We start from the raw sequence: 22,459 nt of genomic DNA, 5'->3' as shown, positions 1-22,459 counted from the left end.
CTGGCCTGTATCAGAAACAGTGTGGCAGCAGGAGTAGGGAGGTGATTGTGCCCCTGTACTCGGCGCTGGTGAGGCCGCACCTCGAATGCTGTGTTCAGTTTTGGGCCCCTCCCTACAAGAAGGACATTGAGGTGCTGGAGCATGTCCAGAGAAGGGCGACGAAGCTGGTGAGGGGTCCAGAGCACAAGTCTTATGAGGAGCGGCTGAGGGAACTGGGGTTGTTCAGTCTGGAGAAGAGGAGGCTGAGGGGAGACCTCATTGCTCTCTACAACTACCTGAAAGGGGGTTGCAGAGAGGTGGGTGTTGGTCTCTTCTCCCAAGTGATGAGTGACAGGACAAGAGGAAATGGCCTCAAGTTTCACCAGGGAAGGTTCAGGCTGGGTATTAGGAAAACTTTCTTTACTGAGAGAATGGTGACACACTGGAATAAACTGCCCAGGGAGGTGGTGGAGTCACCATCACTGGAGGTGTTCAAGGAACGTGTGGATGAGGCATTGTGGGACATGGTTTAATGGGCATGGTGGTGTTAGTTGATGGCTGGACTTGATGATTTTACAGGTCTTTTCCAACCTTAGTGATTCTGTGATTCTGTGTGATTCTGTGATTCACAGCTCCTTTAGAAATTTCTAGAAAACTCACCCTCTCTTCTTCTCCTTCTATGAAATTCAGCATGTTCCAGAAAATCAATGCAGTGGCCATGCACCATTTAAAATCTTAATCCAGTTTAATGTTGGGAACTGATGTGGTCCATATGCCTTCTGTGATCAATCAGTAACTCTCCAGTGTTGCACAATAACTTTACAACAGGCAGATTTTGGTCAAAACAGGGTGAAGTGTCAGTACTCCAGAAAGCTGTCAAATCCTTATCCAGCTACAGTTGTGTCCAAGAACCTTGTCCAAGAATTAAGAACTAACCATACACATGAAGTCTCACTTGTGTGCATGAATACAGGTCAGCCATCAGTTTATATGAAATAGAGATTTTGTGAAAACAAAAGTTTTTGTATGAATGATTGAATCTGTCTCTGGCAAGAAAAACCTTATTTCCTTCCAATGTGTGAATGAATTTCCAACAATCATGTTGTGGGCAAGGACATATCTCTAATTTGTTGTGCTCAAGATTCATTTGCATTTCTGAACTCCTGAGAAATCCTCCTGAATGAAGAGAGTTTTGAATTTGAATCCCAAGGAGAGGTTAGGTCTGTAAGGGGGTATATCACCAGATCAGAATCCCCTTCCGTGAGGGAAATCACACACACTTTGCTTGAGAATGGAAGCTGAGGTGGAGGGAGCAGAGATGTGGACAATTGTCACCTGGGGCATCTGTTTCTGAATCAAATGTCAAAAATGTACAGTAGTAAATACCCCTTTTTCCTTTAATGTTTATCTTCTGTTAAGGAAAAGTTGAGGATATCTGGTGAATAAAAGAGTTCTATTCTTACAGGAGAGATCTGTAATTGCAACAAGGGGTCATTCTCCCATCATCCAGCACCTCAGGACACATTTCAAGGGAAACCAGAAAACAGTGGGGTTGTTCCTCCACAGTGTTTCCAGGAGTTGAGAACACGGCATGTCATTGTGAAACAAACATCTCCAGTGGCTGCCTGTCATACTGCAGAACAGCAGAGAAATACTTTGTCTTTGAGGACCTTCTGTGAATTTGTAACAGGAGTCAAAGTGCCATTTTGACCCCTGGATATGATCAGGAAGTATAACAAAAAAGAAAAATGCTGTAGTCCTACGAGCCATCCATCAGGCAACACAAGTGGGCAACATCAGTACATTTTTTAGATTTAACATAATCCTTAGACTAACATATGTTTAACGTTATTTAACATAATCCTCATATTAACATATAGGGATTTAACACCCCTACAAACAGCTGACCCTTCCAGGTGGAAGAGGAGCCAGCCACATGAAACAGATGAAGACTTGTGTAAATTCTCTTATTCTGAAAAAAAAAAACCCAACCCAACCAAAATTTTTGGGTGGTCATTTGTTTATTAGTTATATTAATTACACTTCCACTAAGCAAAAACGTATCAGTCAGGATTTAGGCTGAAATAGAGCGGTGTTCAATAAATGCACTCTCTGACCCCTGCAGCAGTCTGATGCATTCCTGGAAGATGTTTATCCTGTAAAAGGCAGGAGTGCAACTTGTTCTCAGGGACAAGCCCAGAAAAGATTAAAGGAGTAATTAAAGATCAAAACTTCATGCTATATACTATAAAAACCTCTTAACAACGTTGGCTATAGTGAAGTTTATATTATAAATAGACTGAAATGCTAGGTTGGCTTTCTGAGCACTCTGTTTTCAGATATATTGCTGAGCTGAGAGTTTTCATTGGATAATTAGATGTGGTAGAACAAATTTCTGCACCTTAGGTTGACTTAGTCCTTGGAGTCTCTGTCTGAGTTTCTGAAAACAGAAAGTATGTGTATAATTGCTCAACAATCTGACCAGAGAGTTGTAAGGAACTACAAGTTAATACCCGTTAAGTGCATTTGAAAAACCTTGTGTGTAGGTAAGTTAAACACAGAGATCAGTACACGGGAGAAAATGGCATGTTTGTATTTCTGTTCACTCATGCAGGACAGACTACCACGCAAACAGCATGACCCTGGGAGGGGGAGAAATGCATTTTCCCTGTTGTTCTGCTGCTAGCTGGTGATTTTGGGGCAAAAAATGTATCTGTGTTGTGCCAGAAATCCTCAGTGTATAAAATAAGGTTTATCTTCTGTCCCTGTGGGATACTGGGATGGGGAAACATGAAGCAACATCTCACACCCTGACCCGTGCACTTGCCTTCCAGTATCCAGTTCAGAGGACGCATAAACTGGCTACAATCTCTGCTAACCAGGGGATTTCCGTTGTTTGACTTTCAGGAAAAGAAATAGTTTGTGAATTCTATGTAAAAATAATATACACAGGCATGAGCAAGTACTTAAACCCTCTCACCAACCGTACTGTTGTGCTTGTATGGGCACAGGCACATAGCTATGGCATCATCCACGTCTGCATCAGTCTGTACACAAACATGGATATCAGAGAAAACACTTGCAATGGGTGAGATTCATCATGGATGTGAAGCTTGGCATGGTCAGTGCCTTTATTTGCAATCTCTCAACGTCAGGATGGGAGAGGGAAACAGAATCTGTCTTTTATTACAAAGGCACAACTGGGGGCAGTGCTGTAATGTACAATAAATAATAATCATAGAATAATAGATTTGTTCAGGTTGGAAAAGACCTTTAAGATCGTTGAACCCAAATGTTAAGCCAGCACTGCCAAGTCCACCACTAAACCACGTCCCCAAGTGCCACATCTACATGTCTTTTAAATACCTCCAGGGATGGTGACTCAACCACCTCTCTGGGCAGCCTGTTCCAAAGCTTGACAACCCTTTCGATGAAGAAATTTTTCCTAATAACCAATCTAAACCTCCCCTGGCGCAACTTGAGGCCATTTCCTCTTGTCCTGTCACTTGTCACTTGGGAGAAGAGACCAACACCCACCTCTCTGCAACCCCCTTTCAGGTAGTTGTAGAGAGCGATGAGGTCTCCCCTCAGCCTCCTCTTCTACAGACTGAACAACCCCAGTTCCCTCAGCTGGTCCTCATCAGACTTGTGCTCCAGACCCCTCACCAGCTTCGTCACCCTTCTCTGGACACACTCCAGCACCTCAATGTCCTTCTTGGAGTGAGGGGCCCAAAACTGAACACAGCATTTGAGGTGCGGCCTCACCAGCGCCGAGTACAGGGGCACGATCACCTCCCTACTCCTGCTGCCACACTGTTTCTGATACAGGCCAGGATGCCGTTGGCCTTCTTGGCCACCTGGGCACACTGCTGGCTCATATTCAGCCGGCTGTCGACCAACACCCCCAGGTCCTTTTCCGCTGTGCAGCTTTCCAGCCACTCGTCCCCAAGCCTGTCGCGTTGCATGGGGTTGTTGTGACCCAAGTGCAGGACCCAGCACTTGGCCTTGTTGAACCTCATACAATTGGCCTGGGCCCATCGATCCAGCCTGTCCAGATCCCTCTGCAGAGCCTTCCTGCCCTCGAGCAGATCAACACTCCCTCCCAACTTGGTGTTGTCTGCATACATGCTGAGGGAGCACTCGATCCCTTCGTCCATATCATTGATAAAGATATTAAACAAGAACTGGCCCCAAAACTGAGCCCTGGGGAACACCACTTGTGACCAGCTGCCAACTGGATTTAACTCCATTCACCACAACTCTTTGGGCCTGGCCATCCAGCCAGTTTTTTACCCAGCAAAGAGTACACCCATCCAAGCTATGAGCAGCCAGTTTCTCCAAGAGAATGCTGTGGGAAGTGGTGTCAAAGGCTTTACTAAAGCCCAGGTACACGACATCCACAGCCTTTCACTCATCCACTAAGCGGGTCACCTGGTCATAGAAGGAGATCAGGTTAGTCAGGCAGGACCTGCCTTTCATAAACCCATGCTGACTGGGCCTGATCACCTCATTGTAGAGGTCTTCTATCTGACAGCCTGTTTGGTGTGTGAAGTACTTAATTTAAGCATTTGTCTTCATGCATGCATCTTTGAAAAGCCATTTTTAACATGAAATCTGGCAGCACTTACTCATCTCTGGTTTAATTTTACCATTTCAGGGCTCACAATGCAAAATTTCAAAGCTTTTTTATATGACAGGTCAGACTAGAGAAGAATAGTGATCCCTTTTGGCCCTAAAACGTAGGAAAGAGAATATTTTATAATATGTGTAGTGTCCTCTGTGACACAAAAAATCGTCTTCTAACACAAAACAGATGCAAAGCCCTATCTCTATCAGATACAACAATATACCAAGAAAAAGTAATAATTTGTTAATCTGGAGAGAAAAACTGTATTTTCTAAATAGTTATCAATAAGAAGCCGAACAGTGCTGTTGGACTATGTACAGTAAAGCCACTGTTAATAATGGGAATGTTCTTGTTACTGAGAAGAATGCTCTTTGGGAACTTCAGTGACTGGTGACCACGTTATTCCCATAAATATCAATAAATTATGTAAAAGGCCATTGCTGAATCCCAGTTAGATGAAAAGCGTAATCCCAGCACAGAAGCAATGACAACTAGTGCTCTGGGACCATCAAATTCTGGTAACTCTTGTTACTGGGGAGGTTTTGCACCTTTCCAACTGACTCATTTTCATACATTTATGTAATTTTACTTTAGAATGGTAAAAAATAGCTGGAAAGTCATCCTCCAACAAGAAGAATGTGTCTGAAATGGCCAAGGTGAGAGGAAGAAGCAGGGCCAATTTAAAAGTTCACCCAGGAGTTCATGTACTCATTTTCATATCAGCTATGTGGAGCATTGTGGGAGGCATGCGAATGCGGGAGGGCGAAATAGCCCCTAGCAAGCACCCCAGCATGCCTCTTGTTCTCTCAGATTCGGTGTAGAAAACTTGCCTGTACAACTATTTCTTTTGGCTTGAGGCTCTGCAGCTCTGAAACTTCTTATGAAGCGAAAAAAAAAAAAAAGAAAAAGAAGAGAAAGTATCCCTAAAGGCCTAGTTCCATGATTTGAAAGCCAATTTTTAACAGCACACATAACTTTCAAGATCAGATGCCCTGAAGCAAAGTAGAGTTCAGAAAGTTTGTTTTTTTGCTCCACAGGAAATGTTTGGAAGCTCCATGAAATTGTGTGCGGCGAGTCCTGGTGAGGGGCGGGTGGGGCAAGCCCCAAAATACTGAAGTGCAAAGGGGGGGAATGCTTTAAAACAAGTACAGTGTCGGGCAGCTGCCTTGGAGGAGAAACATGTTTCAGGTATGAAAGGTTCCAGTGTTTGTCCCATCATTTTAATCACGGAAAGGCTTCAAACGACAGACCCCTTGCAGTGATATTCTGCCTCGTTCAGATCTGTTTTGCAGCTGTTTGGGCCAACGTGAATCAATTCACTTAATGAAGCTCCTCCTGATTTACATCATGATAAATACAGTTGGAAAGAATCAGGGAGAATAATTCCGGCAAAAGCAGTTTCACATGATACTCCATTAACCTACATTCACACAAAGATGCTGTCCCTTTCTTTTCTTCCTTTAATTTCTATTATGTTCAGTTCTGAATTATGAGTCTGGAAGTCGGTTCATTCCTGTCTTCACACTTAAGATAAATAACGTAACAGATGTGTCACTGTGAAGCCCTACATGGATAGCTATTTTTCTCCCACTGAATGGCAACTTGGAAACAACGTTAGATGACAGTTGTGGACATTGCAAATTGCTTGAAATGTGAGGGGAATATTAAATTCTGAACTCAGTCCAGCCTTTAATAATGTGCCAGCCTTTGTCATCAGTTCCTTAACAATAGATATGCATTCTACTAGAGAAAAATACCCCGTGGTATTATCTCAATATACACGTATTGCAAATTATCATATGGCACTACAGAACAATTACACATGGGTGCAACATGGCCCCTTGTAATCTTTTGGGTTTTGTCTACTGGAGCCTTCTTTGTCTAATAAAACACAATTTGGCACCCAGTGGGGAAGAGGAGTTGCAAGGCACCCTCCACTTTGCAGGTGATTGTTGTTATTACTCATGCAGTGCTATTGTGTTTGGGGTTTTTTGTTTGGGTTTTCTGTTGGGTTGTGGGGGTTTTTTTTTAAATGTATCTGTATTACGGTAAGGCTGGACATCATGGTTGCTTTGTGCTGGATGCTGCAAAATTCTTCCACAGCTATTGTGGTTCTCAATGGGGTTTCTCCTTGTATGTAAATTTATGGCCAACAGGTCATTAGAGATAGGAAGAACACAAAGAAACTGTAAGAAGTGCCAGTATCACTGAATTAAAGCTGGTTTGTGGTAAGCACCGCAAATGGAAATAGAACTTCTCTGTATATATATGAAAGGGACAAAAGAAAGAGGTGATACAAAGATTCAAGAGGGGTGGGAATGCCTAAAGAAGAAGTAATGCATCTGCTAAAAACAGTTATTTCAATATTATTTCAATAATAACCACTTCCACAGGAGAATTTCAACATTTAACTGCATGCAGAAAGTTTCTGTTGACAAGTACATGTCTCTTAAGTCCTCAGGTCCTTGGCAAACTGGGTTAAACTGGTTTTCTGTGACACACCAACCACTTACAGAGGAGAATTTCTCTAGGTAAAAAAAAAAATTGCAACCACTTTCTTTTGTAGAAACCATTTTGGAAGATTTTGGAAGCCATTCTGCACCAGGAGGCTTATTGTTGACTTCAGTGGGAGCAGAGATAGGCATTTGCTGAAAGCAAAACAAAACTGTCTAAATGTTTTATAGCCAGCACATTACCTTATTCACACTGCAGGTTTCGTAAAATATTGAAACAATGACTTTCTAATGTTGAACTTATATTTTATAATTTATGCTGCTTGATTACTTCTGGCATCTCATTCAGTGAGAACAATGAGGAGGCCAGTCAATTCTATGTTTGTTTCTATTGATTGCTATTATTTATTCATTAGCTCGTTTATTTGTGTCATGCCAGCAATATGCATGATGCTCTACAGACAGATAAGAAAGCATCGACAATCAACATGCAAATGCAGAAAGGAAGTTGCAATTCAACATGAATGACCTGACTAAGGACAGTCTTGCTAACTGCAGTATTTTTAAGAATTCTCGGGTTTGGCCATTTTTTTCCATCCTTTTTCTGACTGACGTCAGTGAGACTCAGCTGGAGTTTCTGCACTGATACCGATATGATACAGTGACAATCTACGGGAAACTAGTTTAATAGGGGTATTATGAAAAAGGGTTTGCTGTGCTGGAAAGGAGAAGCAAATACGGAATCTTCTCAGTCCCTTGAGGACTGAGCAAGCAGTACAATGAATGTAAAATTTTATAGAACTATAATAAATATTTAATATTTAGACACTGGGAGTATCTTAAAGTCCTGTTTGTGAGTCACCACTGTCATAGCTAGATCTTTGGGAATAATTTCTTGTTTGCTTCAGTCACAGCACAAAATATTATTAAGTAAAATGCCATGACACTGCTTTTAATCACTCTGGAAATATGACCTTTTGTTTTTCTTTTGTTTTCCTTTTTTTTTTTTTTAAATTGGTTGCTGTTAACGTATATTTAACATTTGGAAGGGAGCACTAAAATCACCAGAGGACTTGGTTCACAAACCTGGCCTTGTGCAACCTTTCCAGATTCCATGTCCACTGTTTAAGATGTAATTTTCTAAAGGTGTTGGAGACTCACATTCAAGTTCATACTTTCAAGCAAAGAGGAAATTTAAACTCCAATCCCCTTCTTCCCAGATGATTACCATGCTCTTTTGAGCTGAGATGGAAAAGTACAAATTTCTTTGACACTTCTTTCTTAGACATTATCGTGACATCTAAATTCCTTTGTGGGTATATCTCCCTATATTTAAAATATTGTATTTAGTAATGTGTATTTTGGGCGTTTCCAGTCGTCCTTCAACACTACTTCCCAACTGACTCACTAAGTATAACACAAATATGTGAAAACTTTAAGCTGAAATGATGCCTTCAGGAAATAAATGCTTTCCTGAAGAGAAACTATTCACCAGGCTGTACTATAGGCTCAGTCCTGCAATGATTTATGTCTACACTTAATTTTGCACTGGGGTTAGCTACGCTGAAGTCAGTGGGACTGCTCGGAGTTCAGGAAGTTAAGCACATACATAAGATTTTGTGGGATTGAGCCGATGAAGAATTCTGCCATTAATAGGCAATACAAAGAGATGAGCAGTTTGAGGAGCCTGTCAAGTACGTACAGTCGTATAGCATCCCTTAGTCTAGCCATTAAACCATGGCTATTTCTTGCACTGCTTATGCGAGCCATAGCAGTAGTCCTGAAAAGATCTGGAGTCCTTAAGATCCTTGTGGTTTCCAATTGACTGGATTTATGTTAGAGCTGCTCTTTCCCTTCAAGTTACCTACGTGCACACTCTGTGTTTGCGTGTCTGTCCTGACATAGTGGAGAGAGCCCGCACTGCTGGAGAGGCTGAGCAGCTAATTTCTGGGAATTATTGCTTGGGTTTAGTACCCCAAAAAGGACAGGTGGTTTCAAATCCATGAACTTCAAAACTTTCCCAAGATTTCTAGACATCTTCCAAAGGGCATGAATGAGAAAATATACGTGGTTACATTGGTGCTAGGAATACATGAAATAAATGAAAATGAAACTATTTCTGTTGCTCCCTAATCCTGCAGATGACTTTTATGATACTTTTCACTAAAGAGCACAGGACTTAAGTCTGGAAGCAAACTCATAGCCCAGGAAAAACAAAGCCTTCTTTTGCCTTCAGTCACGACCATCCACAAACTCTTCCTCCATGCGTTAAAAGGAGACCTGAATGAAACTTAACAATATTTGTTATTTGCTTTTTCGATTCCTGAGCTTCCAAATCAAAGGTATATGACCGTTTCTCATGTAGGAAAAAAAAAAAAGTACTTCCCTCCATTGTGATTTTGGTCCTTAGAAAAAAGGATTATTCAACAGTCAGGAAAAGGATCATCCTGTGGTTAGGAAATGGTTACAGATCTAAGGCGGCTACAGTTCAGTTGCTTCCCCGTCACATATTTCCTGTATGACTGTAGAAATCACCTGGACCCAACTCCTCAACCTTCTAAGATTTCCCTTGAAATCTAAGGGATTTAACTATCAAAATGGTCTTGAGGGTCTGGGCTTCAACCTGCTTGAGGTTTTGTTTCCTACAGATAAAAATAGGGAGAATAATTCTTCGATACTCTTTAGAGGTGCTGTCAGATTAGAAAAGTGTACACTTGATGGCTGTAAGAAGCTTAGGGTAGGAAATAATAATAGCAGTGCTAAAAATCCTTTATATATCTAAAAAGATGAAACTTGAATTTGGGCATTTGTGGCTGGGACAAACTGGTCGCATTTAATTACATAAAAGTCTTCTTTAAAACTAGCTGACAAAATATTATTTGGCTGCTTGCCTATTAAAAATATGTTTAACAGTATGGTTAAATTACTACCTAGTGTTTGTTTCCTAATGTATTGTATCAAGTGAAGATGGAAATCCATAATACGAAATCAATTCTGTTCAAAGCCAGTGAGCCCAAACAGCATTAGGAGATTTGAATTATTTCCCCCTGCCCCCCACCATCTTATTTTTATTAAATAGAAATCAAACCGAGGCTTTACAGAATCTTTTGGGAATAAAAATGATCTGATGATTTTTCTTAATAAACAGTAACACCTAGAAATTTGATTTCTGGCTGAATCTTGTGTTTGGCAGGGATGTTGTTTGTCAGGGAGCACTGTTTGCAGGGTGATTCATTATAAGCTTTGATTTCACAGGTAAGAAATTAAATCAATACGTTTCCCACAAAGCCAACTTTCTGTGCTTTTGGGATGAACCAGGTGATGGGAGAGGGATGTCAAGGAAGGAGGATGAAGGAAAGAAACCATTGCAAACAGGTGTCTGTTTTTAGAGAACAGCTTTGATTTCTAACTGGTGGTTGTGTGTTTTCTTTCAAAGCACTTATATAGTACTTTGTATAAGTGCAGTATCATTGGAGTTACTAAACCCTAGTCCTCAAGAAAGAAAAAGCACAGTACAGAGGTGATGCAAGACCTGATTTTCTAAAATATGTCTATGGTAAATCCAGAGAAACTGTTGCACCTGCAGTAATGTTACCCTAGAAAAAAATGTATAATCCAACGGAAGGTTTTACTGACTATGGACAGATGGTGAAGTATCCTCAAAGTAGTCAGCTTTGAATACAGAGAACAGGTAAGGCAACCTCTATAAAACCTCCAGAGAAGTTCTCCTCTTACAGTTCTAAACTATATAATTTTTCTTGACTTGCTGATTTCAATTATTGCTATTAAATTCTAGTTAGTAGCCACATTCCACCTAATGTATGGCTGCATTTCAGGGGTAGACCGCTCTCTCTGCTAGTTCTCTCTTTCGTCTATGTGCCTATAAATATAGAGATGCTTTTTAAGAAAAGTTTAAGTTTTCCCTGTATTTGTTGCAAGGGAACATAAAGCACAGGAATGCAAAACCCATGAAAAAGCGCAGAAAGAAGCCTTCAGGTATCTCTGAAATTCAGTCTCGTTTTCCCAAGAGAATCAGTAGGTGTGGTGATATGATGTGCTATTTATGAGCAAGAAAAGATCAGTATGGGACTTCCAGAAATGACTAGTGATTCGTATTGCTGAAAAAATCTCTGGAACTTTTGAGCACGCTTCTGGCAGTGAAATCCCACAAGGCCTTAAGTCCATGATGAAACTTCTGGCTAAAGTCAAAAATCTCTAAATCTCCCCATTTCAGTTCCCATTTAGAGACTTCAGTTACCATTTGGAGACTTCTGATAAATTATGACATGCAAACATAGCCTTTATGAATTACTGTTATTAATCATTCCTCTCCATCCCATGGCTTTTAAAACCCTTTGGGCATTTATGGGTAGAGAACCATTACTCAGAAACACTGCATGAAGGGAGATATGCAGAAGCAGTTCTCTTGTAGAGAGTCTGTGTAGCCACCTAGTCATGTGTACATCATGTCCTGCAGTCTCCCTGTCCTACAATAACCAGTCTCAGCAAGGATACACCTTTACACCTATGTCTACACTGCAATAAAACCACACACACTTAATTGCATACTTGAGAGTGGCTGTATTATGTGAAATGTAAGGTCTTTTGAAGCAAAGCTTTAATCAGCTTGTTCTCCGTAAGCTTTTCATGATTAAGAAACACGTGTTTGGCATCATGATACCAATTATTTGATATTGTGCTCACTAACAGCATGAGGAACCTTGGTTAGGTGATCAACCCAGAAACACATTTAGACCAGAATGAAAAATCCACTGTATGATAGACATCTAATCGGTACACCCAGGGAAAAAATAGTTACCTAAAACTTCTTCCATAATCAGTGGAGAAAGAAGTGGGTACCCATTAAATGCTGAATGTCCTTTTATCAGTGTCTATCCCTTGTTATTGAAGAAGTAACAAACCTTGGTTTGCAGCCCAAAGGTAAGGCAGGATGAATCCTGGGGTTATTGTCAATGGATGAGACTTACAGAAGCCATCAAACAGGGCATGAGATACCTCTTAGGAAAAGTGAAAGTAAGTTGTGAAGATGAACAGCCCATGCAGGTGTGGATTACCTTGGTGGGAAAGGAAATGTAGGTCTTGTCTCTTCCCCATTAGACCATGTTTTATGCGTTTATACAGCAAAACTGGAATCCTGCATCCCGATCAGACATCTATATTTTAAAGTGAAAAACTGCACTTTGAAAAGCTGCAATTGCAAAAGAAAGTCACACAGTTATTTAAAAGTTGGCAAAAATACCTCCTAGTCAGACACGTTGGGAATACATCCGCTTAATTTATCAGAAAGTGTATTGAGAGTTAATTGAGTACCTTCAGAGGAAGAAAATACCAAAACTCTTAAAAACCTATGAGAAAGGTTTAACAAGTCTAGAAGCTGATGCCAGACAAATTCAAATGAGAAATTAGGCACAGAGTTGTGGGATTTTTTTTTTTCAAACTCTCATTTTCTTGTTTATTTTCTGGGTTTTCAGCCAGGAAAGTCAAACTAACAAATGAAGCACTGATTCCACCAGCTCTTAGACTGTAGATCACGACTGGACCAGTTTCTGGAAGGCGTGTGTTCATCAAACACCACTTATGCATTAGGCCAAACACCAGTTACACGGTTCAGCTCAGTTATCTCACAGAAGTGTGTGGTGAGCTGGTGGAGATCGGCAGCAGTGACCTTCTGCTGGCTCCCGCAGACAACCTCTAGCTTGTCCAGCAGCCCTTTTCCATCTATGATAGCCCTGGCACAGTCCCAATCCAGACAAATGGGAGCAAGTTTTTTTAAAGGTAGCTATTCTGGTTATATACTACCTGAGGGAATCTCTTGAGACTTGGGAAATCTTTGGCCAGCCATCCAGGGACCAAAGATTTAGGCCAAGATCTTGGGGAAAAAAAAAGTCTAAAAGAAAGAGAAGAAAATTCTACAGAGATCAGAAAAAATGCTTCTCAAAGTGGAAGTCAGAGGAGGAGTGGCATTAAATGCAGGAGCAAAACTTAGGGGGTGAAGCTAGGGAATCAGGGTGGAAAGAAGAGCTGGAGAGAAGTGAAAACCAAGAAAATCATTTTACAAAACATGCTGGAGTCACTGGCTCCTACAGCGGGGTAATTCGAGGCCAGGCATATATTATAGCTGGGGAAAGTAAATAATGGCAATAAAGCCATAATTCCTGCAGTAATTGGAAGTGGTGCACAGGAACTTATTTTCAATTTGGTGACTATGTGAGACTTTCGATAGCTATTAGGAGGATAATTAGGGGTGAAATGAACATTAAATCAATGTTTGCAAGCTAAAGCTCTATGTGTATTTGTATGAGCATGTCTATTTTTGCTTTCACTCAAAAACAGGACAAAACTTTCCCCTCAAAGTCATATTTTTTTCCCTGCAAAAGTACAGTTTGACTCATTTTCTGCACTAAAAACACATTATTTGCCTTTCAAAGAATTTTTCTTATTTCCCTTAATTCCTTATGGCTACATTTGTGTAGGAAGAGAGTTCTGCTACGTGACAAAAGGACACTAGATCACACTGACAAGCTGAAGTATTAGGGGTAAATCTCTTACTGATGCAAATCAGAAACCTCCCAGGTCCAGACTGGAGCAAAGAGGGGTTTGGAGGAAAGGAACCACGCAGATGCGTGAGTCAGCTTAAAATCGGCTGTGGTTGTACTGCACTTCTGGATAGCCTTGTCTTTTACTGGGCAATGGTTTACTAATAATGACCCCAGGCTCACCAAGTTTTCAAAACCCCCTTTCAGAGAGAACCATCATCTGCTGCATACATTTCAATACTACCTCCTCACAGCATGCATCTAAAAGAAAGCACCTTATTATAACAAGCGGGGAAACTGGGTAACACAGAGGTGCTTGGCTAAATGGAGCAGCTGCTTTTGGCCTGAATAGCTGTTCAGTGTAAATAAGCCATGGCAGTTTTTCAGTTGGGTTCGGAGCTGATGGAATAAGGCAAGAGAAGAACAAAACTAAAAGGGTAATTAAGAAAAAAAAAAAAAAAATTAAGGAGGGGAGACAGAGTTGTAATCTGTGAAATATCATGAAATAAAACAAAAGGTCCCTCCTGGGTGTTCATTTGAGCAGGGTGGAGTGCATTTCCCCCCCCAAAACTGATGGTCTAAAGAAGATGTCTGTGCTGTCAGGGCCTGATGAAGTGCTTCCAAGCCACAGGGCAGGGCTTCACGCTGCCTTCACACGGGGAAAGTTTTCTGCGCTTGTCTATGCAGCAACACACATTCTCTCAGATTAATTCCAGCTGTGCAGTGCCTTGCTGGCAGAGTCGTTATGTATTAGTAATGCTATCCGATTTGAGCAAATGGTCTCCCCTTGCACAGCTCTCTCTCTCACCAATGCTTTCTCTTGCACATACATAGATACACAAGCCTTGATTATCTTCGTTTCGTCTTTTTTTTTTTTAACAAAAGAGGCCAGATTTTTCCCCAGCTGCTTTCTTCAAGGAAAGGGTTTAAAACTCAGATACCCTTCTTATTAACACAAAATCCTCACTAATTTCACCCAGAAATAGTGCTGGGCAAGGCTTTGCTGACAGCTTTGTCATTTACAGGCAGGAGACTGCAAGCACTGTCCTGATCGTGTAAATCAGGAGTAACTCCACCATCAGCGGCTCTCCTGGATGGAAATCCAGATGAGATGAGAATTGTGTTGAGAGCACATAGCTACAAAGCTTCAGGATGTTCAGCCCTGATCCTTAATTTGCCAACCTGATCAGCCCAGCCATCAGTTCACACAGAGTTGGTATCCTCAAACATCTACCCTTTACCTTTCTTAGCCATGTCATTTTTACTGCTTGCTTTTTATCTAGGGGTACTGTAGCAACCACTTCTCTCTTCAGGATGAGAGACTTATCTTCTGCAGTGGTGGCACGTGGTGGGTCACATCATGGTCATTTCATTTCCACAACAGACATTCTACAGGTCTGAGACTGCCTTCCTCTGAGAACATTTCAAATACTTGTGGTTTCAGCCATACACACAGATATATAGGTGCACACACACACATGTATATATATAAAAGGAAATTCCTGCAACGGCATCACTAGCGTGACTGTCACCTCACCACCCTCCTCTCCCATGCATTCTCAGAGGGACAGATGGATTGCAGTGACTTGATTTCTTCCCAAACATTGAGCTAAAGTCTTCTGAGTTCCAGACTCAGCTTTAATACATGCAATATGTATTATGGGAGTCATACTGCTTTACATGTATATAGGCATATATGTATACATGCACATTCCATAAATAAGTGCAATGGTAGCAATAATATGTACTAAATCTTATACCCGTGTCCCAAAGCACTTTACAACACATTGTAGAATGGTGGGTTGACCCTGGCTGGATGCCAGGTGCCCACCAAAGCCACTCCATCACTCTGCTCCTCAGCTGGACAGGGGAGAGAAAATATAACGAAAAGCTCATGGGTCGAGATAAGGACAGAGAGATCACTCACCAGTTACTGTCACAGGCAAAACAGACTCAACTTGGGGAAATTAGTTTAATTTATAACCAATCAAATCAGAGTAGGTTAATGAAATAAAAAATAAATTTTAAACCACCTTCCCCACACCCTTTCCTTCTTCCTCGGCTTAACTTTACTCCCGAATTCTCTACCTCCTCCTCCCCAGCAGCACAGAGGGACAGGGAATGGGACTTGTGGTCAGTTCATCACACGTTGTCTCTGCCGCTCCTTCCTCCTCAGGGGGAGGACTCCTCACACTCTTCCCCTGCTCCAGCGTGGGGTTCCTCCCATGGCCATGAACTTACCCAACGTGAGTCCTTCCCACAGGCTGCAGTTCTTCTCCAACTGCTCCAGCGTGGGTCCTTTCCACGGGGTGCAGTCCTTCAGGAACAGACTGCTCCAGCGTGGGTCCCCTGCGGGGTCACAAGTCCTGCCAGCAAACCTGCTCCAGCATGGGCTCCTCTCTGCACGGGGCCACAGGTCCTGCCAGGAGCATGATCCAGTGTGGGCTTCCCACAGGGTCACAGCCTCCTTCGGGCATCCACCTGCTCCGGCGTGGGGTCCTCCGGGGGCTGCAGATGGATATTTGCTCCACGGTGGACCTCCATGGGCTGCAGGGCACAGCCTGCCTCACCATGGTCTTCACCAGGGGCTGCCGGGGAATCTCTGCTCTGGCACCTGGAGCACCTCCTTCCCCTCCTTCTTCACTGACCTTGAGGTCTGCAGAGTTCTTGCTCTCACATATTCTCACTCCACTCCCTGACTGCAACTGCTGTTGCGCAGTTTTGGGGTTTTTTTCCCCTTCTTAAATATGTTACCCCAGAGGGACTACCACCATCACTGATGGGCTCAGCCTTGGCCAACGGCAGGTCTGTCTTGGACCCAGCTGGCATTGGCTCTATCGGACATGGGGGAAGCTTCGAGCAGCTTCTCACAGAAGCCACCTCTGTAGCCCTCCCGTTACCAAAACCTTGCCACGTAAACCCAATACAACTACATGTTAAACTAAGATATACATTTAGGGAACCTTGCCACAAGGTATTTCTCAAGGTAGTTTCCCAGACAGCTTTCCAACTTCCTTCTTTTCTGAGCATTGTATCAGTCTGCAAGCCAGTGTTTGGAGAAGGTGTTTGTTTAATCAAGGAAAATATGATAAAATCCACTCGAAATCTAGTAAAATTCTAAGGCACTAATTTTGCACATTATGGAATCAGCTTTTAGCAAAGATGAACGGGGGCCTAAGGTTTAAAGAAAGTGTAAAATGGTCAGTGCTCACCATTTCATTTATTTTGGTCTCATTCCTTTGCTCATCCAGCATTCTCAATGCCTTCCCCCAGCCTAAAACTCCCAAAAAGCTTTTAAGACATATATTTGAAAACAGGAGACAAATAAGGTTGAAAAATGGATAAATTAATTGCAATGCCCTAGTTCCATGCCCTGGCACTTTTTTTTTCCCCAGGCTTGGGAGGCCCACTTTGCTACCACAAATTTTAGGAGTGATCACGGGCAAATCAGTTCAATGTGGATCCCCAAAGACATTCAGAAATCCTCTTACAGTTGACCTTCTAGTTGTTGACTTCTTTGTGCCTCAGTTTCCCGTGTAAAGTGGGGATTGCTGTATTGTCCTTCCTTGCAACTGAACTTCCCAATGCTCCTGTTGGGGAATAGTCCACTGTGTAATACAGTTGTAAGACCAACACGCACTATGAGCATACATGGTTTTGGAGAATTAATGAACAGCATTAGTCTATCGCAGATTTATACATATTCACTGTCCTCATGGTATCTAAGCTCTCTCACAGACCGGAGTCAGTAGCTTTAAGGCTGGAGGGCAAAACACCACCCAGCTCTACGTGTTGGGTCTTTATTATATCTGACTTTAGCAAACGCTACGTTGAAATAAAGGTAGACAGAAAAACTGTGCTTGCACTGCTGAGAGTCGCATCGCTCCGAGGGCAGCCACGTGTGGTTCACAGATGCTTTAAGCATGTTCTAACTTTTGGAATAGACATGTATCTCATATCAGACTTAAAATCCACCTCTGAATTTGTATAGCAGCAACAAACTGCTTAGGAAACCAGAAACATTGGATCATGTAATGTCTAATGTACCCATACTCTGCCTCCTGCAAGCTCCTTCTGAAGACTCAGTTTGGAGTCAGCATAGCTTCAGGCCGTGCTCAGAAACCTTATCATACTGCAGGGAATACAATAGAGGTGGTGGTGCTTTTGTCGGGGTTCCTGGGGCTCACATAGCTGTGACTTGCCAGCCATGTGGTTCTGGTTAACATTTAGGAGAACTCTCCAAAGTGGAAAAAAGCTACAAAAACACAGAATATTACTGAAGAGCTGCCCAGCTATTCTATCGTGTCTGTGGGACCGCTCTGGGTGACTGATCTCTCATTGTTTTGGTGTACGCATCCCCCTCGGGGAAGTCAGCTTGCCCATTTTATATCTGATGCTGGATGGGACAGTGCAGCACATCTACTTGTTGCAGAGGTTTCTCAGGTGCTGTGATCGGAAGTAACTGTTTGCCCACCCAGGCTGTGAAGTCAAGTATGTTTGCCCTAGCCTCTTGTCTTTGTTCGTCACCTTCGTATCTCCACTTATATAAACATTCATCTGGCAATATTTATCCCCCTTGCCTGGTAGGTCTGGTCTATATTAGCATGTTGGTAAGGTCCATGGCTAAAAGGTCTGACTGCATTTTAACTTTGCCACTGTGGGCATGTTAAGTGCATGGACATTACTCATGCTCAGTAACATTTAAAATTACAGATGTAAAACAATGCGTAAAATCGGATCAATTGCAATTGATGTTGATTTATTTAGCAGAATGGATGTTTGCAAGTTTGTTATTTTCCTTGATCAGAGAGAATTAATCTTCTTCCCCTACCATAAGTAGTAATATAAATTGTGTTCATAACTGATTTTGGGCAGAGTGATTAGGAAGAAGTGTTTGATCCTTGATCCATCAATAGTTGTTTGCCTTCTTTGGAGCACAATATAATGCTACTCTGCTATTTAATTCTACAAGCATGCCTGACACTCATTTCTCATGTGGATAAGAGAGTCCCTTGTGAACGGTGTCCTTGGGTTTCATTTCTGTGATACAGCTTTTGAGGAAATCAGAGCCAGAGAACTCTGTACCTCTAGTAAGAGCCAACGTACCTTAGTCCAGAAATGCATTTGAGCCAAAGTAATGGCATATGGAAAAATTAAAATAAATAAATCAGCAGCTCTGCAGTAGGTGAAAAAAAAAGGAAAAATAGGTTTCTGAAGAGTAAGTTTATTGGGTGCCAAAAGAGTGAGGTGGCACTGCCTAAAGATGACAGGAGTAAAAACATTGATAAAAGTAGTAGCAAAATAAAGTGTTCCAACTTTGTGACATTGTATTTGTCCAGAAATAACTTAGAAGACTCTAAGAGGAGGAAGCACAAAGAGGACTAAAGGTGAAGAGTAAAGATAAGAATGATTCATAAATTGAAAGATGATATTTTTTCCCCTTCTTCTTCTAAGGAATAATGCATCCAGTAATGTAACAAGTACTTCTTCAAGGGCACTAGAGGAGTGCTGCACTTTAGATATTGAAAATAGAAAAGCCAAGAAGAATGTGGCCAAAATGCTTGAAGATGGGGGTAATAATATTTTATTTCTTTAGTAATTGCCATGTATTGAAGCTCAAATTGACTCTGAAGATGTATTCTTGGAAACAGGAACAAAGAATAAATAGAAGTAATCTACAGAAATGGGCTGGAGAGGAGTTTGCTCATAACTGTAGGAAAAGGAGAATGAAAATGGGGGGAACGTAGGAACATATCTCTCGCCTTCATTCTCTCTAACCGGTCTCTGAGCACTTCCACTGTAAAAAGAAATATAAAGGTTGTTGAAGGCAGTCATGAACTGGTAGTCAAAACATGTTTTATAGGGTAGATTTATTTTTTCTATATTCATTATAAGTGTACATCCTGGATAGATCTTTGCAAGAGGACAGAAGATAAAATTGACACTTGGTTGATCTTGAGTATAAATGGTTTCAATCTTCGCAAAAGGGTTGGATTCAGAATTATTTTTGCAGAACATTGAAGGAGAACCAGTGCTCTCATACTCAAGGCTTGGGTTAAGAGTCCAGCTTCCAGGATTTAGTCCAACCCTTCCATGTGTATCTGTGTTTGCTTGTCCAGAGTACTCTTCACCTTTTGTGTTTTGGCTTCTGTCATGTCAAACAAGTTGTCCCTCTCACCCCGCAGGGCTTTGGCATCTTAGGGCTCACCTCTTCACCACGTTTCAAACAACCAACACTCCATAAGCTCACTATGGTTCATAATATCAAGGACTATCATAATTTCATTAATAATGCAATTTATCCATTGTCTCAAGTTGGACCTGTATTCTCCTGCTGTGCTGGTTTTGGCTGGGACAGAGTTAATTTTCTTCATAGTAGCTAGTATAGGGCTGTGTTTTGGATTTGTACTAAAAACAGTATTGATACACAGGGATGTTTTAGTTACTGCTGAGCAGTGCTTACACAGAGTCAAGGCCTTTTCTGCTTCTCACACCGCCCCGCCAGCAAGTAGGCTGGGGGTGCACAAGAAGTTGGGAGGGGATACAGCCGGGACAGCTGACCACAACTGACCAAAGGGATATTCCATACCATATGATGTCATGCTCAGTATATAAACTAGGGGGAAGGCTGGCCGGGGGACCGCTGCTTGGGCTGGGCATCGGTCGGAGGGTGGTGAGCAATTGTTTTCATTTGCATCACTTGCCTTTCTTGTTTGTTGTTGTTTTCATTACAATTTTTATTATCATTATTATTATTATTTTACTTCATTTCATTTATTAAACTGTTTTTATCTCAACCCACGAGTTTTCTCGCTTTTACCTTTCCTATTCTCTCCCCCATCCCACTGGGGCAGGGGGGGAGTGAGCGAGCGGCTGTGTGGTGCTTGGTTGCCAGCTGGGCTTAAACCACGACACCTGCGTTTTCATTTGTAAACTCCATAGATAAAGTTCAGCAGAGTGCAATGTGCTAGGTAAGAAACAGGAGAAAACAGCTTTTCAAAGGCACAAGCATCCATATCTCCTTATAAACAAGTGGGAGCAAAACATTTTCAAGTCCAGGGAGTATGAGACCTGAGATGGCTCTGCAGATATTGTCTCAGGATCACAAACAGAAAAGAAGAGAACTGTCACTCTCTGTGTTTTTCTATTATCTGGTGTACCCTGACTTACCAAAGCTCACAGAGACTTAACTTACCCTAGTTTGCCTCTTTAGAAGACTCCTTTTCCTTCCAGAATTATTTGTATAGAAATAGTAAACATACTTTTTCTTAATTAGCCATACAAACTTGAGCATATTGATTTGATCACAAAATACTCGCGTAGGGCCAAATCCTCCCCTTCCTCAAGAACTTAAACAATAACGTGCAAATTGGTCCCTGACAACCATTTCCTTTTGAATATGTGAGGTGTGACCATGATGGCATCAGGTTTTATGTTTCCTCACCCTCAAAAAATATACTTCTCGTTATTTTTTTTTCCTTAATACAGTAGTCATACTAATAGTAATGGTGAAATACAAATTCTTGGAGTGCTCTTCGAGAGAATTAGAAAAATTTATTGAGAAGTGTTGGTGAAGCGGTTGAAATAATTGGACATGTAAGTTCAATGCCCTGCTCTGTTACAGATAGACTTTATGGTTTAGAGTTTTTTGAATAATAATCATGAGGTCCTGAAACACTGTGCAAACTGGGGAGTGTTGCCTGAGAAATCTGTGTTTTCTTTGTGAGTAAAGAAGTATCTGTCCATTTTCAATTGAACTGTTTAAGTCTGATGAAGATGCAACAGAGTTTAGCAGCTAGAGCCTTAAACCAGGAGGCAAAGGAAAGAAACCTGTTCTCCACCTTGCTGATGAAACAGATTAATAGATGAATGTCACATATTTTGAGAAATATTTTTCATAATCAGGTGACTTCTAAAATGTAAATTTGAGATAGGTGCTGCCAAAAGGAGGTGTGAAAGAAGCGATAGGATGGACAAAAAAAAAAATCAACATAAGAATGGAGAGGTTAACTTATGTGAAAATGTATAAAACTGCAATTAGAAAATGTATTAGGGACAAAAACCCCTGAGTCTTTATCATTCATTACTAAATGTGCATACAGTGATGCCAGAAAGTGTTTTCTAGGCTATGTTAAAAATGTTTTTAGCATAAAAATACCTATTAAAATGTATAGCTCTGTCCTGTGAGTGATGTGAAGCAGAATAGGTATCCTCTGAGATAAAGCAGTGAATAGAATAGAGTGATGACCATCTGTTTTAGAGGAAAACATGAGTCACTGTTAAATAATCAGATATGTATATCTGATGTCCGGAGATCTAAAAGGAACTAGCTGATTGTCCTCCAAACCAGATTTTAACAAGTTTTTGGAAAGTTGAAGAAATTTCCTGAAGATTGGATGGCTGCCAGTAAAATCCCAGCGTTTGAACTGAGCAGAAGAGATGACTCAGTAAACTGGTTAGTCAGATATCAGCCTGGCCAAACTATTGGAACAGTTAATTCAGGACTCTGTCAACAAAGAATCAGAGGCTAAAAATATAATTAATGCTAGTCAACATGTTTGCATGGAAAGTAGGTCTTGTCAAACAAACGTGTTATATTTTTTTTGACAACATTACAGGTCTGGTTGATAAAGACAATGCTGTTGACATAATATGCTTGGATTTCTCCCATGAATTTGATTTAGTACCACATGACATTTAGATTTAAAAAACTACATTATATGGAATTAACAGGGCACACATTAGATGGATTAAAACTCCCTCTCCGACAGGTCTTGAAACGGAGTTTTTAATGGGGAGAAATCAATGAGTTGAGTTGCTACTAATGCAGTCTCCAAGGGATT

Source organism: Gavia stellata, chromosome Z (assembly GCF_030936135.1).
Source record: "Gavia stellata isolate bGavSte3 chromosome Z, bGavSte3.hap2, whole genome shotgun sequence".
In the NCBI taxonomy this organism is placed as follows: domain Eukaryota; kingdom Metazoa; phylum Chordata; class Aves; order Gaviiformes; family Gaviidae; genus Gavia; species Gavia stellata.
This window is presented reverse-complemented; position numbering follows the sequence as displayed.